We start from the raw sequence: 10,268 nt of genomic DNA on the forward strand, positions 1-10,268 counted from the left end.
TTGTCATTATTCTTAATTTACACCAAGCTGATTGCCATGAATGTAATTTTCAAATTCAGTAACATTCAAATTTTCTTCTCAGGTAATAAAGAACCCAGTCCCTGTCATTCAACAAACATTTTTAAGTACCTGCTATGTAATTATGTGTTGAAGGAGACCTGGTGGGGTGGTGCAGTAGTTAAGTGCTCGGCTGCTAACTGAAAGGTCAGTGTCTCGAACACACTAGCCACTCAGCAGGAGAAAAGTCCTGATGATCTGCTTCCGTAAAGATTTACAGCTTTGGAAACCCTATGGGGCTTTTCTACTCTGTCCTACAGTGTCGCTATGACTTGGAATCGACTTGATGGCAACAGGTTACTATGTGTTTGCCATTGTGATAAGTATTGGGAGTGGAAACATAAATGTAAGACATCCCCTTTGTTCAGAGCCTAGTGGGGAAAAGAGAATTTTTTTTTAATAATCACAGTATAATACAGTGAGTACTAAAGTAAAAAATATAGATGTTTTGGGGTATTCAAGGGTTTATTTTTTGTTTGTTTTGTTTTTTGTATTTTTAATGATTGAAACAAAAAAGATCTAAAACTGCAGCTTCTGGAAGAAACATTTGTTTTGCCCGTCGTGTACCTATCCTCAAACTCGACTTCAGCCTCTACCAGGTCTTGCATTTAAGAGCAAGTTCTCTAAAGACATCCTTGTTGACGACAATTTTGTCCAAGGGAACATCCACAGAGTATCTTGTGGGCACGGCATGATTGTAATTATAAACTTTCACAAAAGACTTGATCTTTGACTTCTTGGAAATTTTCTTCTTACCCATGGCAGCCGTCACTTTGTGGGGAGAGCAATAGATTCCAGTCACCAGAACATGGCTGCTTGGGTGGTGTGAGGTACCATCATCAATGTTCTTCACAATGGTGGCTTTGCAACCTGATTAGCATCTAGACAGGACCAGCACCACCTTCCTAGGTTTCACAAACTTGCCCATTTCTAGGACAACCGCCCAGGCCTAAATCAGAAAGGAAGACATGGCACTTCCATTTACTTTTCACCCCAAGGAGAATTAGTGTTTTGGGGTTTTTTTTTTTTTTTTTTTAGTTTGATTTTGGTATTTATAATCACAACTTCTTCCTAAAGAGAACCTATAAAATGAAAGTCCTTGATGGGACTTTGTAGGCAAATTTAAATAGAGCCTCAAGAGTTAAATTATTTTGCCTAATAGAGGACACTGTCCAACAACAACAAAATATGGACCACATATGCAATTTTAAATTTTCTGGTAGCCATATTGAAACCAGTAAAAAGAAACAGATGAAATTAATTTCAATAATATGTTTTATTTAACTCAATGTTATGACTTGAATTGTATCCCCACAAAAAACATGTGTTGGAATCCTAACCTCCATACATACCTGTGGATGAATTCCTGTTTGGGAATAGGATTTTCTTTGTTGTGTTAATTAGGCTATATCAGTGTACAGTGTGTCCTGAAGCAAATTAATTTTGAGTTATTAAAAAAAAAAAGCAGATTAGACATAGAAATAAGCACATAGAGTCACTATGAGTCAGAATCAACTCCATGGCAATGGGTTTGGTTTTTTCGTTGAGGAAGACAGATGCCATGTGAGGATCCTGTACAAGCCAAGGAAGCAAAGACTGCCTGGGCTACTGACAAGGAAACAATCAACATGGCCAAGACCCTGATTTGGACTTCTAGCCTTCAGAACTATAAGAAAATAAATTTCTGGTCCTTAAAACCACCACTTGTGGTATTTATGTTACAGTAGCACTAGAAAACTAGTATGTTCAAATCATTGTCATTTTCAACACATAATCAGTTATTTTTTTTTTTTAATTATCAATGAGCCACAGCCTCCACCAGACTGAGTCCAACACAACTAGATGGTGACCAACTACCACCACTAACTGCTCTGACAGGGATCACAATAGAGGGTCCTGGCCAAGGATGAAGAAGAATGTAGAACAAAATTCTAACTCACAAAAAAGGCCAGACTTACTGGCCTGACAGAGACTGGACAAGCCCCGAAAGTATGGCACCCGGGCACACTTTTAGTTCAGCAATGAATTCTCTCCTGAGGTTCATGCTTCAGCCAAAGATTAGACAGGCCCAAATAACAAAACTTGACATAAGGGGCACACCAGCCCAGGGGCAAGGACTAGAAGGCAGGAGGGGACAGGAAAGCTGGTAATGGGGAATCCAAGGTTGAGAAGGGGGAGTATTGACATGTCGTGGGGTTGGTAACCAATGTCACAAAACAATATGCGTACTGATCGTTTAATGAAAAGTTAGTTTGTTCTGTAAACCCTCAACTAAAGAACAATAACATAAAAAAATTATCAATGACATATTTTCTATTGTTTATTTCCTATGCCTTCAAAATTAGGTGTGTAGTTTATACTTACAGCACATCTCATTACTTACTAGCTATATTTCAAGTGATCAGTAGTCACAGGTGGCCAGTGGCTAGCGTATTGGCCAGCAAAGATCTAGCAGGTGAGAGAGGAGAGAGCGAGAATCAGTGAGATGACAGAAGACCGGGAACTCTGATAAGATCTCTCCCGATGACCACCACGACTTTCAGTTAAAGCCACCAGCTTCAAAAGTACTTTGTTTGAGGGATTTTTTTTTTTTTTTGGAAGTGAAGAGGCTAGGTTCCACAAAAGCACTGAAGTGGTGTTGGACAAATGTGCAACTGTATGTTTAAGGATAAGGAGGCATTTAATGGTGTGAAAAAGTAGCTGAAGAGGTATGGGACTTGTTAGTAAGAGATGAAATCAGACAAACATTCTGGGGTGAGAATAAGAACTCTGTGGAAAGGATTTGATTTTGGTTTTATGTTGAAGACAGTAGGGAACCATGGAGTGTATTTAAGCCTGAAAATATATAATCAGATTTCTCTGTATCATCTTCATGTGGATGTCCCACAAGCACTTCAAAATTACACCATCAAAATTTAACTAACTTGGATTAGAAGGCACTGAATGATCTGGCCCCTGACTATTTCTCCACTTTTAGCTCTACTCATTTTTTAAGGAAATTATTTTCAATGCAGTATTCCATACCGATTTTTTTTATTCCATACCAACTCAAACTATTATTCAAGTGTCAAGTTAGAATACTTCTGATAACAAAACCTGACAAGGACACTATTAAAAAAAAAAAGTTGCCATCAAGTTGCTTCTGACTCATAGCAAGCCTATAAGACAGAGCACAATTGCCCAATAGGGTTTCCAAGGAACTGCTGGTGGATTCCAACTGCCAACCTTTTGGTTAGCAGCCAAGCTCTTAACTGCTGTGCCACCAGGGCTCCAAAGACACTATCAAACCAACCCACTGCCGCTGACCTCTTGGTTTGCAGCTGTAGCACTTAACCACTACGCCAGCAGGGTTTCCAAAGACACTAGAAGAGATAAAAATACATGACAATATCTCTCATAGATTTTTAAAAAATCCTAGATGAATATTAGAGAACCAAATCTAGCAATATATTAACAGGATAATATATCCACATAAATAAGTGAAGCTTATTCCCATAATACAAAGTTGGTTTATCATTTGAAAATCAATGTAGGCTACCACATCAACAGAACAAAGGAGGAAAACAATATAAATATCTCAACAGATATAGAAACAGCCATTGTTAAAAGCCAACATTCATTCATGACAAAAAGCGTGGGCAAATTAGGACCAAAAGTATTTCTCAATCTAATAAGGGGCACCAAATAAAAACCTACTACTAATATTATATATAATGATAAAATATTGAAGACTTTGCCACTGATAACAGTAAAGCAAGAACAAGGATGTGCACCATCAATACACCTATTCAATGATATACTAGCCAGTACAATAAGAATTGAAAGATCGGATTGGAAGGAGTAAAATTGTCATAATTTGTGATGATATTTTTGTACTCGTAGAAATTTTAAAATAATCTACATACCATTTGAATTAATAAGGGAACTGAGCAAGATCATTGGATACAGGTTAAACTGTAACAAATAATTATACTTTATCTACTAACAGCAAAAATTGGAAAGTAATTTTTTTAAATATCAGTTCCAATAGCATTTTAAAAAATCACATACCAAAGCGTAAATCCAACTAAAGTTTTACAAGACTTATACTCTGAGAACTGCATACCATTGCTGAGAAATGAAAGAAGATTTAAATAAATGGAACGGCATACTACGTTTGTAGATTAGAAGAATCAAAATTGCTAAGAACTCAGTTCTCTCCAAATTGATCTATATATTTGATTCAATCCCACTTGTCATCCCTGGCTGTTTTTGTTTTGTTTTGTGTGGTAGACATTAACAAGCAAATTCTAAAATTTATTTATAAATGCAAAGGACCTTGAAGACAATCTTGAAGCAGAAAATTAAATTGAAGAACTTACACCTCCAGGTAATAAAACTTACCATAAATCTACAGTAATCAAGACTCTTTTAATAGTGCAAGGATAAATAAATAGAGCTAAATGATAAATGTAATTTCTTTTAAATATCCCGGAAGTAAATACAAAACATATTTTGTGATACATATGTGGATATGTATATATATTCACATATATTCAATATGCCACTAAATACTAACTAGAAAAGAATGAACTATTGGTGAACATAATAATATGGATAAATAATATGGATAAATCTCAAACATACTGAGTTCAAAAATTCAAATATAAAGGAGTTTGTGCTATGTAACTACATTTATGTGAAGTTCAAGAAGGCAAAATTAATTTATGATTATAAGAGTCAAAATAATTGGTAACCCCTATATTGTTGTTGTTAGGTGCTGTCAAGTCAGTTCCAACCCATTTCAGCCCTATGTACAACAGAAAGAAGAACTGCTTGGTCCTTCGCCATCCTCACAATCATTGCTATGTTTAAACCCATTGTTGCAGCCACTGTGTAAATCCTTCTCATGAAGACCTTCCTCTTTTTCACTGACCCCCTACTTTACCAAGCATGATGTCCTTCTCCAGGGACTGGTCCCTCTTGATAACACGTCCAAAGTTGGTGAGACAAAGTCTCACCATTCTCCCTTTCAAGGAGCACTCTGGCTATACTTCTCCCAAGACAGACTTGTTTGTTCTGGCAGTCCATGGTATATTCAATACCCTTAGCCAACACCATAATTCAAAGGCATCAATTATTCTTCCATCTTCCTTATACATTGTCCACCTTTCACATGCACATGAGGCAATTGAAAATATCATGGTCAGGTGCACCTTAGTCCCCAAAGTGTCATCTTTGCTTTTTAACACTTTAAAGAGATCTTTTGCAGATTTGCCCAGTGCAATATGTCATTTGATTTCCTGACAGCTGCTTCCATGGTCATTGATTGTGGGTCCAAGTAAAATGAAATCCTTGACAACATCAATCTTTTCTCCATTTATCATGACATTGCTTATTGGTCCAGTTGTGGTGTTTTTTTGTTTTGTTTTGTTTTTTGTTTTTTAATGTTGAGGTGGATTACACCTCAACATAAAACAAAAATCCTCACAACCCCTAAGGGGTCCATATTTACTGGCATGGGACACAAAGTCTGATGAAAATGTTCTGTATCTTAATTTGGATGATGATCATACAGGTGCATCCACTTGTAAAAAAAATAACAAACTGTGCATTTAAGAGTTATGCAACTACTTACTATTTGTAAACAACTGTGAATCTGAGTATTAAATTAATCAGATAACAAAAAAAGGAGTTACGAAACTATATACAATATCCATATACATTATACCTCAATAAAATCATTTTACAGATGCAATGTCACAAAATATTTGTTTTCTGTGAAAGCTACCTGAGGATGTATTCCACAAAACGGAAGAGCAAACCAACAATGAGGAAGACTTGAGATAGAAAAAAAAAAAAAAAGATCTAATGAAGGAAAGAAAGTGAAGGGATCTCCAGCAGGATGGGAAATTGAGATCCAGATGTGGAGGAAAACAGCCCAGATTGGTGCAAACTCTGGGAGAGATGCCTCAAAAAAAGATTAATTTGATAGAATACCTAATACATGAAACATCTTGAAAGAAAGCTTAGGCAATACAGAGTTTGAGGTTTAAAGTATATAAAGCGAGCAAATGAATAAAACTAAATGACTCTTAATTTCCAGGAAAACCAAAAGTTATATAGGAAAAGTACTGTAAGCATAGTTTACTACTTGGCTCAGCTATTTAAGCAGCATTTATATGGTCGTAATCATGTACCCACCACTGAATATTGCATTAACCAACTTTATAATATAACTGTGTTGGGATGGTAGTGAGCACATGAGTGGGCAATGAAAACAGGGATGGCCAGAGAGCTAAAGCTTCATCCTGTGAAAATGGACAGATAATGCCTAAAACCATAAAACCAAAAGCAGTAATACAGTCGTTTTCTTTAGACAGATCAGGTAAATAGAAAATAGTCAGCTAAGGGGTCAATGTGTTGGCTCTGGGGTAGAGGAAGGGATGGGAAGAATGTCATTTTTGTAGTAAACCTTGCAGGATACTTCAACTCTTTAAATGACGTGCACGTACAACTTTGACTTAAATGCAAACTTTTTTAAAATTTCAAAAGGGAGTTGTGAGTGATGCCAAAGAGACTAGGAAGAGACGATCAGAGTCATGAGATCAACTTCAGAAGGACTAACGGTCTGACTGGGCACTAGATGGCTGCTGCTGATCATCTAGATAGAATACCCCGAGGTTGGCAAACTAAGTTTTCAATGCCATACCCTTGCGTTTTAAAGCTTTCATTTTTTCAGAGAAAGACAACCTTTCTTTTCAAAACTTTTTCTTTTTTTTTTTAAATGCAAAATGCTTTAAATAATTCGTGAAGCATTCTGTCAGTGTTTTATGCTTCCTGGGAAAAGAAATTTTCTTCTCTCTTCCTATTATTGCTATCGCTCAACACATTCAGCAGAGAATGTATAGCTTATTAAAGCAGATGACATTCCCTAAGAGTTTTCAGGAATTATAAACAATTACAGGAAAGAGAAGTGTTTCCATTACCAAATGGACAATAATGATGGACTCTACTACTGAATATGCCAGCAAGATCATAGAGTTTAGAGAGCAAGCACAGTGTTTTAACCTTTATTCTAGCAGATAGAAGATGATGCAGTATTCTATTATCCACAATGACAAGTGATTTATTGGGAGACTTTCTTTTCTTCCAAACTGTTTTAAACCATTGTTTTTTTCTTCAGTTGCTCTGATTTTTCATCTTAGTGCATGTACGGGGCTATAAGCATTTGAATGGTCGTTTTTTAAAAAACATAGCATTCTCAGCTCTAGAGCTATTCGCTTTGATAAAACTATACCACAAATGCAGGTTTGCCTTGTTGCATGCCAAAACAGCTTTTATACAGGCAGATTTTTTTTTTTTTTTCAGTAGTCTCCTCTAAAGAGTCACAATCTCAAGGCTGAGGAATTTCATTACCCCAGAAATCTGCATTCTAAAATCTTGTTTTAGAGAGAACTATTGTGTGGGAAGCCAGATATTCTTGTGAAAAGAGAAACTTATTTTAAAATAGGATTCTCAAACACTGAAGGATGCAGGAAGCAGGTTAAAGGCTGACGGTGGGACTACAATGATTATGTATGGGCTACATTTTCCCAGCCCTCAGAGGAGGTGAAATTGTCGGTCTTGAGGTAATCGATCAGAAAACCATCACACAAGCGGTTTTGCTGAGGTTCTGAAATAATGACACAACATTTTTAAGAACCTTTCCTCCTAATGTTCTTCTCTAATGGGCAGTAAGACCCTTACCCCAGGTCACTGCTAGAGTGGCAGACTACTATCTAGTTTTCACGTAGGGAGTTGGTGGGCAGTACTAGAATGCGGAGTCAAACTGTGCTTTGTAACGTTGATATCTTTTTGACAGATCGCCCGGATTTCATGGTTAATGGGCCTTTGTTATCTGTGCTCTGTAGATGTACAAAATTAAAGTTCTAAAGGACTAAAGACTGCCACTTGTGCATTTTCCATTATCAACTGACCTCTGTAATTTTGTTATATATTAAAATTTGGAATGGCATATGCATGAAATGGGGAAATAATTTAAAGGCAGAATGCTTTGTTAAAGATAATCAATATAGTTCCAGGTTGCTTTTATTTTAGAACACGTAATCTAGCAAGAAGGAAGTCTACAGTGTGGATATCTAAACTCTAGATCCAAGAACAATAGAATTGAATTCTAACTATTGAACTGAGTGGACGTGAGTAAATTATTGAATCTTCATGCATCTAGTGCTTTATCGTCTGTCCAGAAAATAAAAAAATTAAAAGGTTACGAAAGATTAACTCTCAGAACACTTCTCACTCCAAAATTGTTTATTTTTATTTTCAAAATACCACCATCGCTATGTGACATTAATCAAAGATTATATCTGTTTAAAATTGATCCAAGATTTGTATTTGTATAATTTTTATCAATAAATTTATCTCAACATTTGGGTTGTTCCACGCACATTCAAGTCACACTGCTAAACCAAAGGGGGGAAGAATTACAAGAATTTGAACTCTTAATTTGAACCATATGACCAAAGTATATACAAGATCTAAAGGAGACATCTTAGTAACCCCTTGCTACCTTAACAAGTTTGAAGTTTTATTTCACCTATGTTAGCTTCCCAGTGCTGCTATAACAGAAATACCACAAGGGAGTGGTTTCAAAGAACAGAAATTTGTTTTCTCACAATTTAGGAAGCTAAAAGTTCAAGTTCAGGACACTGGCTATAGAAAAAGGCTCTCTGTCTGTGTCTGTTGGCTCTGGGGAAATATTCTTCTCAGCTTGTGTAGCCCTCGAATTCTCTGGTGCCTTGGCAATCTTCATGTGGCAACTATTTCTACCCTCCCCCATTTTGTGCTGTGCTCCTGTGTCCAATTTGTTCTTCTAATAACTCAAAAGTGATTAGGTTTAGAACACACCCTACACTGACATTGCCTCATTAACATAACCATAAAGCCCTATTCCCAAATGGAATTACATCCACAGGTATGCGGGCAAACAATTCAATTCATGATATCACCCAAAATTTGGAAATTTGGTATTAGTAAGCAAAATTCAACAAGTCATTTAGAAGCCAAGTTCACGCAACTAGAAAAAGTCATTGAGTGATGGAGAAAGAAACTTCATAAGGCGTGGAGGAGGTATGTGTAGAGCTCAAGCACAATGATTTTTTTTATTTGATGTTAACATTATAGTATGAAGAATCTCTCACTAAGCTATTTTAATTATTTTTTGAAATAATTAAAATTAACTTCAGCCATATTAAAAAGCATAGCTATAGTAAACATCCACCACCGAGTTTAAGAAACAATTACATTCATATCCCTTCTTTCCTTGAAATAGCCGTTAAATTTGGTGTTTATCATTCTTGAGCTTGTTTTTATAATTTTGCTACATAAACTCTGTATACATATATAATGAATGTTATTTTATATTTTTCTATTCTTTTTTAAATAGTAGCATACTGTACATATCCTATATGCAAGGTTGTATTTTTTAGATTATACACGTTGATAATTTGGCTTTAATTCATAATTTTAATTGTTCCAAAGTATTATAATGAACGAATATGACAAAGTCTACTTATTCATTCCCCTATGGATAGCCATTTGTTTCCAACTTTTTTTTTTTTCAATATCACAATAAACATTCTTGTATATATCTCCTCGTACACATGTATGAAAGTGCCCCTAGGTTACATAGGTAGTAACGGAATTATTAAGTTTTAAGCTTATTCACATCTTCAAGTTTACTATGACCAAAAAAAAAAAAAAAAAACCCATTGCCAAGGAGTCAATTCGGACTCATACTGGCCTTATAGGACAAGTAGAGCTGCCCCACAGGGTTTCCAAGAAGCAGCTGTGGACTGGAACTGCCAACTTTGGGGTGAGCAGCGAAACCCTTAACCATTTCACCACCAGGGCTTCAAACCAAACCTGTTGCCGTAAAGTCAATTCAGGCTCATCGGTGGCCCCAGCTGCTCTCCAATGTAGTTGCATCAATTTATACTCTCACCAAAAGTGTTCATCGTGTCTTACGATGCACAGTAATTTTTAAATTTAAATTAATCAATCTTGTTGATGCTTCCTGGGTCTTATTTAAGAAATCTATCCCTAGCCTGCAGTCAAAAATATTTTTTTTTATATTTTCTTCTGAAAGGAGTTTCAGTTTTGCATTTCATTTTTTGGTCTTTAATCCGTCTGAAATTGATTTTTGTTTATGTTATAAGCTCTGGATTTAT

The 10,268-nt window shown here is 35.9% G+C and overlaps 1 pseudogene; it reads right to left on the reverse strand.

Moving 5' to 3' along the window:
- Nucleotides 1-576: 576 nt before the first annotated feature.
- LOC126077494 (60S ribosomal protein L27-like) lies at nucleotides 577-985 on the reverse strand (annotated as a pseudogene).
- Between the last annotated feature and the right edge of the window lie 9,283 nt (nucleotides 986-10,268).

This window comes from Elephas maximus, chromosome 5 (genome assembly GCF_024166365.1).
Source record: "Elephas maximus indicus isolate mEleMax1 chromosome 5, mEleMax1 primary haplotype, whole genome shotgun sequence".
In the NCBI taxonomy this organism is placed as follows: domain Eukaryota; kingdom Metazoa; phylum Chordata; class Mammalia; order Proboscidea; family Elephantidae; genus Elephas; species Elephas maximus.